Raw genomic sequence first — 7,278 nt, 5'->3', positions numbered from 1 at the left:
TGTAATACATCAAAAGAACTAGGACAACAACAATCTGCTCGCCTCTAGCCTCCCAAGCTATGACCTTGGAGGTGGCATGCTACCTGTACCTGAAAATGATATTCCCATATAGGGTGAGCCACAGCCCAGTAGAAATACACTAAATAACCATGAACAATGACTAAAAGATTAGCAATTGATAGATGGCCAACACTGATACGTCCACATAAATCACATTTTATGTCATCCGACTAATGAGTCCAAGTTACTTTTCATTTTCCCTTTTTCAACAGATATGCATAATAGCTCTATCATCATCTCAACAGATATGTATAACAACAATATCCCACATTCACAGATAAGCATATAAGCTATATCCACATTCTCAACAGATATGTATAACAACAATATCCCACATTCACAGATAAGCATATAAGCTATATCTATACTTCACAAAGATAAGCATATGAGCTCTATCTTCACTTCTCTAGACAAGCATATGAGCTGTATCTACGGAGTTCATCCCCTATCTTCTCCCAATACTATCCGGTTTAGAGGTACATCCCCCATCTTCCCCTAAACCGCGGAGTACATCCACCATCTCCTCCTCTACACATAACGTATACAAACACATTGGTTCTATATACAATCACTCAATACATACAGTTAATGTATTCTATCAACCGTCAAATTTCATGACACATTCCATTGATTAGTTTCCATTTGCCTAATCATCATGCATTGTCTACAACAATCACGACTATCCTCCACCGATAGCCCAAAGCAATTATTTCTAAACAGAAAATAAATGCACAAATGGATATTCAATCAACATTTCATTTCGGTGAGTGATAAATAATTCAACTACACCCTTTAACCCCATGCATTCCCAATCTCAACAATTTCATTTCATTTCCTCATTTCTTACAATTAATTATCCCAATTAATCAACCAATGTAATTAGGTCACTTTCCATAATTACCATTACAACCCTTAGGTCCCATTTTCATCAATGATGCAGCATTTATTCCATTCCTCTACACCAAACATGCATCTAGGTTTATTATAAATAAAATCCCAACTTTTGTAAAATAACACAAAAGCCCCCAAACTTTCACAAAATTACCAAACCAACCCCAACATCTCAAAATACCAAAATTTAAAGACAAAATCCATAGAGAGGAGTAGGATATCCCTACCTCAAATTCGGAGCCCCAAGGGAGAAGATGACAAAACCCAACGTGCTTCAAATCTCGAAATTTTCAGATTAAAATGTAGCCCTCGACGATCAACAACTTTTTTGTAAAGGCCAAAGATGAGCAAATCACTCCTACTAGATCAAAACCTAGAGAGAAGGTAGAGTTCTAGAGTGAGAGGCTCAACAATGGTGTTTTTGGAAAAGTAGGAGAGAGAAGAGAAAGTGAAAAAGTGATTTGAAAAGTCAAAACACGGAACTTAAACCCAGTCGTCCCGCTCGAGCGTCACTCACAGACTCCCGCTCGAGTGTTAACAACCCCGCTCGAGCGGCGGATACACACTCCCAAAACTTTTACAGAACCAGGTCTCTGCTCGACCTTCCAACTCCCCGCTCGAGCGGAACTCACACAACCCCGCTCGAGCGGCCAACTCCACGCTCGAGCGGCCAACTCCACGCTCGAGCGTCCAACCCTGCACAGGAAATACTGGATGGGTGCAATTCCCGCTCGAGCGGACAAGTCAAAATCTGGGCAACTAGTTTTGGTTTCTAAACTCAACCAACCTGTAACAAACCTGCCCAACACATCCTATAACTCAAATACGAAGTAAAAGGATGTAAACAAGATAATAATCAACTACCAACATCCACGGACACATGTCCGGATCACTGTACAACAAGGGTAAAATCCGGGATCGCTATATATACATAAAAACATCAAATTTATCAAATGCCCCATCAACACCCTTGTTTTGTTTTATAGATTTATTGAATTAGCAAAGACTTCAACGGAGAACTAATCAATTAACTTGGGCAATAAACATAAAATTACTAAACCATGTGGACAAAGGAGAACTACTCATCTTAAATTGATAACAGATTGTGAAACTTTCACGCAAGCAATAACCAATGCATCTATCTTTCATTGAAGACTCGGAACACTTTTCCTTTTTGAATCAAACACAAAAGTATCTGAAAAATATAGAATAAAAAATCAATTTGAACCTATGAAACCCAAGAAAATTGCCCTTTTTTTCAAAGAGTAGTGAAATTTATTTGGATTTATGCATGTAGCTTTTGCCATAATCATTATTTTTTGCACTCACTACCTAATTATAAAGCACACAATAATTACACATCATCCAAAACCTAATAAAAAAAGAAAGGAACATTAATTTTTTACAAAAATTCAATAGTACTCATTTTGGAGGAAGAGAAGCATAACAATCAACACCCTTGATTTGTGCCCTGTTATGCAGAAGAAAAAATCAAATTTGCATGTGTTATGTTTCTGTCCTGTTATGCCATTTTGTGGTTTTTTTTCTTTTTAATGATTCTTGAGCATGTGTTTGACACCAAACGCCCCCAACATAGATTTATAATTAAAAATCATATTTAACACCATCAATAGATACAATAGCTCTGGAAAAAGGAAAAAAAAAACCCAAATAGCATTAACAATATACTTCATAACAAAAAATTAAAATCCCTTCATTGAACAATAACCAAAAAACTCAAAATTAGTCATCAAAATAAAATAGAAAAAAATGAATTATACCAGCAACAATGAATCTATGACAGATTGAAAGAAATTGACCATATTTATAGTGATGCATCTAAAAGTAACAAATAATAGACACACAATACAACAAAAAATAAAAGCTAATCGAGAAAGTAGATATAGAGACATACCTTGACACATATAGCGGAGATATAAATGGAGAGAGAAGACAATTGAGATGGTTTCTTTCCTTACAATGGTTACTCTTTTTCTTAGGCAATAATTAAAATAAACACAACAGAAAACACAATAACCAAGCCAGTTATCAACAATACAAAAAATAATTATTATAAACTCAAGGATACATCAGCAGCTCTACAACAATCTCCAAAATCCCAAAGTTAGTTTCACAATAGATCTAAAACAATTTATCTACACAATGCTGATAATAAATGTAAAAATAAATAAATTAGAAATGCACAGGGCAAACACATTATGTGGAACCACAACTCATAACCAAAACACAAAATTTCAATTAAATGGAACTCAATAAATTAGATCGTTACCTCTATAGCGCAGTGGGTTCTACAGTAGGTTGAGTCCAAAAGAGGAATAGTTGACCCTCATATCTAACTAAGGGGAGAAAGGGAGTGTTTTTCTGCCTGAAGATATGATCATACCCGTAAGGAGAGAACGCATATAACAATAATAATATATATATATAAAAAAAGAGCAGGTAGTTGCTAGAAATAATTCCAAAGAACTATTTACTTGTTTCCCTAACCTCTGATATATATCCAAAGCCTTAAGAGCATCATGTCGTTGCATTTCAAAGAACTGTCACATTGCATGTTATCAAATATCCATGATTTGCTGAAAACAAAACTACTCATTCAAAAATCCAAAGCCACATTCTACCTTGTCGACCAAATTTACGACACCATCACTGATAGCATTGTAGATTTTAATGCTTTCAGAAGCAACCTGTTGAAAAAAGTAAGGACAGTCAAGTCAAAAGAATTCTATTTGAAAAGTTACTTCAATAACACTCCGTTGGGATCGTGGGTGAGAAAGACAGGAAATGATTGTGTTTTCATACTATCATACTCAGATGGGTATGAAGGCAATGCATGTGAGATGGATATGAAAGACTTATTTTTCTTCCTTGGAATTTTAATGGGCAATCTCACTATTATAAATTTTTTATAACTAATCAGCTTGTTTCTCACCAATCTCACTCACCACTTTTGATGAGAAATGAAATAGGCAAAATAAGAGAGTTCTCACTCTCATCATTTCTTATCATTTCTCACCAAATCACCCCATCCAAACAGAGTGCAAATCCATGGACAAAGCAGGGGGAAAGTTTATAAACTCCACTCACCATAGAGAGTGCTAATTGAATCACAAAATTATGAACCGTTGCTCCTGTGGCTGCCCAAAAGTTTCATTAAGAGGCCATATTTGAAAGCTAGACAGCATTATGTTTGATTCAGTTGAGTGAAGCAAAAAAAAAGTTACCTGGCAACCAAGAACACGAAATAGAAGCTGCTGCAATGCTGGCAACTGCTCAAGCAATTCCGAAGTGTCCAAACCTTTAGTTCTCTGCACCACAATTTACATAATAATATTCTAAGTGACCAAATCTTTATTTCAGTTAGATTAAAAAAATATTTGAAAAATAAAATCAATCAAAATTTGAGTGTTCACATAACACTTTTCTAGCTGCAACAGAAACAGAACCCCTCAAAAAAGATTGAAGTTCCAAATGCAATTTCAAAGGTGCCATATTTAAATGAAATTATAAAATCAAATTTATGTTGTCAAAGCAAAATTTTGAAAAATTCAAATGGCAAAAGGATGGCCAGCAAAAAGTACAATTTCTTACAGGGCGCTCACTCTCAACATCATATTTCAATACACCGAAGGAAGAAAATCTGACCTGTTGAAACCTGAAATTTAAGAAAATCTGAAATTGACTGTTGTAATAGGTTGAAATCTGAAAATCTGAAAATGAAGAAAATCTGAAATTGAAGAAAATCTGAAAATCCTCTGCACTGCTCCTCACACAATCCCTGCTCAACACCTTCGCCGGAGGCCCAAAAAACACCATCGTCGCAGCATTAAAAAGGCTGAAAAAAGCACACGAAACACCCATCTCCGCCGCAAGTCCCGACACAGCCAGTGAGAGGCGTAATCAGAGATAATCCAATCTGGGTTCGGGCTAATTTTCTCGAGAAAATCCGAGAGTGGTTGTTTAAGAAAATCGAAGGCGATTTTGAGGAGCTGAGCTTGGTGGTGTGGTGCGTCCATGGAGGATTCGGCGTTGGGTGGTAAGTTGGGGATGGCGGGGAAGGGGAGGGGGATGAAGGTGATGAGAGGGGAGAGGCGGAGAGGGATTTGGGGGAGGCGGCGGAGGTTTCCGTCGGTGGAGATGAAGGAGATGCGGTGGCCCTTGGTGGCTAAGGTGGTGGAGAGGTGGAGGAATGGGATGAGGTGACCTATGGCTAACCACGGGAACATGACTATGTGAAGAACTTCTTCTTCATCATTAATATCAACTCTGGTTTCCATTTGAGGATAGGGAAAATAGAGGACTTAAGAAGATGTTGGGTGATTAGTGTGAGATGGAATACTTACCAAGAATTATATATTGAGAACCCTTATGAGATTTTGATGAGAAGTGAAAACCCAATAAGTATATTGAACATTAGAGAGAGAAATGGACCTAATTCGAGGAGATCTTCAGTGTAATCGTTGCCCCAATTCGTTCGATCGATGCTTTGTCTGTGGCTTTCCACTGTAGAGAGAGAGAGAGAGAGATGGGTTTGAAGAGAGAAACAGTGAAATGGGTTTGAAGAGAGAGAAACAATGAAATGGGTTTGAAGAGAGAGATGGTGAAATGGCTGAAATGTGTTTGAAATGGGTTTCAAAATTGAAGGGTATATCCAACGGTGAAGAGAAATAGTGAAATGGGTTTGAAGAGAGAGACGACGAAAATGCTGAAATGTGTTTGAAATGGGTTTCAAAGTTGAAGTATATATCCAACGGTAAAGGTAAAAGATTACAACCTTCAACTTAATCTCAGCCTTTCAATCTCATTGCCACCTAAGATAGATGTCCTATCTGATTTGAAAAACAGAGCTTCCTTATTATATAGATAATACTTATGGGTATATATTTTATTTTTATAACCTTTTCAGAGATTAAATAAGTTTGAATTAAATATTTTAGAGATTTAATAGATAATTTAAAGATTAAATATATTTTAATTTATATAAATAAACTTAATTAATAATTTAATAACTAAATAGATATTTTAACGATAATTTAGGGGTATAAACATTAATTGTCTCATTAAAGAAATCTAACATAAAAGACGGCTGCAGAAATCTAACACCCAAAACCATAGATGGACCCAAGTTTTGTACCCAAGTTTTGTGTGTTCTATAATGTAAGGTGATATTATCATAAATTAATATTACAATTTTTTTTGAAAGGGTACTATTACGTTTCTGGGGCTCACTAAGGGTCTTGTTTTAATAATCTGAACTATTCAGTATGTAGAACTTGCCGAGTACTATATGTTTGTAAAAAATTACGTTAATCAGATATCAATAGTTATCTCATCGGATAAAATTTTTGTCAACTATTTATTTTTTCACCGTTCATTTCTTGTATACAAAACTATTTGATCACGTAGGTATCGATATCTGATCAATATAATTTTTTATAAACATATAATACTCAACAAATTATACACATTAAACAATTCAAATTATCAATACATGACTCCTCTTAAAGTCTCTACAAATTTAATAATATTCTTCAATCTCATCATAGATTGAAAAGAAGTTAACCTTTTTTTTAACCTTAGTGCCTTTCCTAGTCATCCCAAAGCAAAATAATACGTAATTATTTTTTCTTTCATTTGAAGAAGAGATGCATGAGTGGATAAGATTCCTTTAAACCTCCTATTGAAAAGTGGGTTGATTTTTTGACTTTTTAATTTTTTTTGATTATTTTAATTTGGGCTAAAAAAGTTAGTTTAAGAAAGATTTTTTGGCTTTTTTATTTTTTTAATTTTTTTTGTGAGAAAAGAGTGTAATGATTATAGATTGGATACGATGTTTTGTTTATTATGATTGAAATAGTCTATTTTATCTTTTCGGACTAAAATAGCTAAAAAAAAAAAAAAACTCTTTCATAACACACCAATCATATCTATATATCTATATCAATATCTATATATATATATATATATATAAGAATCACTTATCAATATCTATATATATGTATATAAGAATCATATACCTATACATGATTTATCTTTTTTATTTTTATTTTATCCTTTTATTTTAAATAATTTATTAATAGTGACCTATATGTTGAGTTAATTTTTTTTCATAATTATACAAATATTTTTAATCAATTATGAAATAGATTTTTTTATAATTACGCAAATATTCTTGGTCAATTATGAAACATGTTTTTTTCATAATTATGCAAACATTTTAAATTAATTATAAAACATAAATTTTTTACTTTTTAACAAATTACAAATACACCTATAAAATTTGTTTAAAATACGAATTGGTCTTAT

At 34.0% G+C, this 7,278-nt stretch overlaps 1 long non-coding RNA gene across 1 annotated transcript; it reads right to left on the bottom strand.

Annotated features, from left to right (window-relative positions):
- Positions 1-3,438: 3,438 nt before the first annotated feature.
- On the bottom strand, positions 3,439-4,701 carry LOC114295642 (uncharacterized). Its single transcript, XR_014334516.1, has 5 exons — positions 4,618-4,701; positions 4,197-4,280; positions 4,060-4,109; positions 3,594-3,659; positions 3,439-3,512 (listed from the first exon to the last, which is right to left on the bottom strand). It is a non-coding gene; the product is annotated as an uncharacterized LOC114295642 (long non-coding RNA).
- Positions 4,702-7,278: the final 2,577 nt, after the last annotated feature.

Source organism: Camellia sinensis, chromosome 7, assembly GCF_055761805.1.
Source record: "Camellia sinensis isolate YWXY chromosome 7, ASM5576180v1, whole genome shotgun sequence".
Lineage (NCBI taxonomy): Eukaryota > Viridiplantae > Streptophyta > Magnoliopsida > Ericales > Theaceae > Camellia > Camellia sinensis.
Note: the sequence above shows the minus strand (reverse complement) of the source record. Positions and strands in the feature narration are given on the sequence as shown.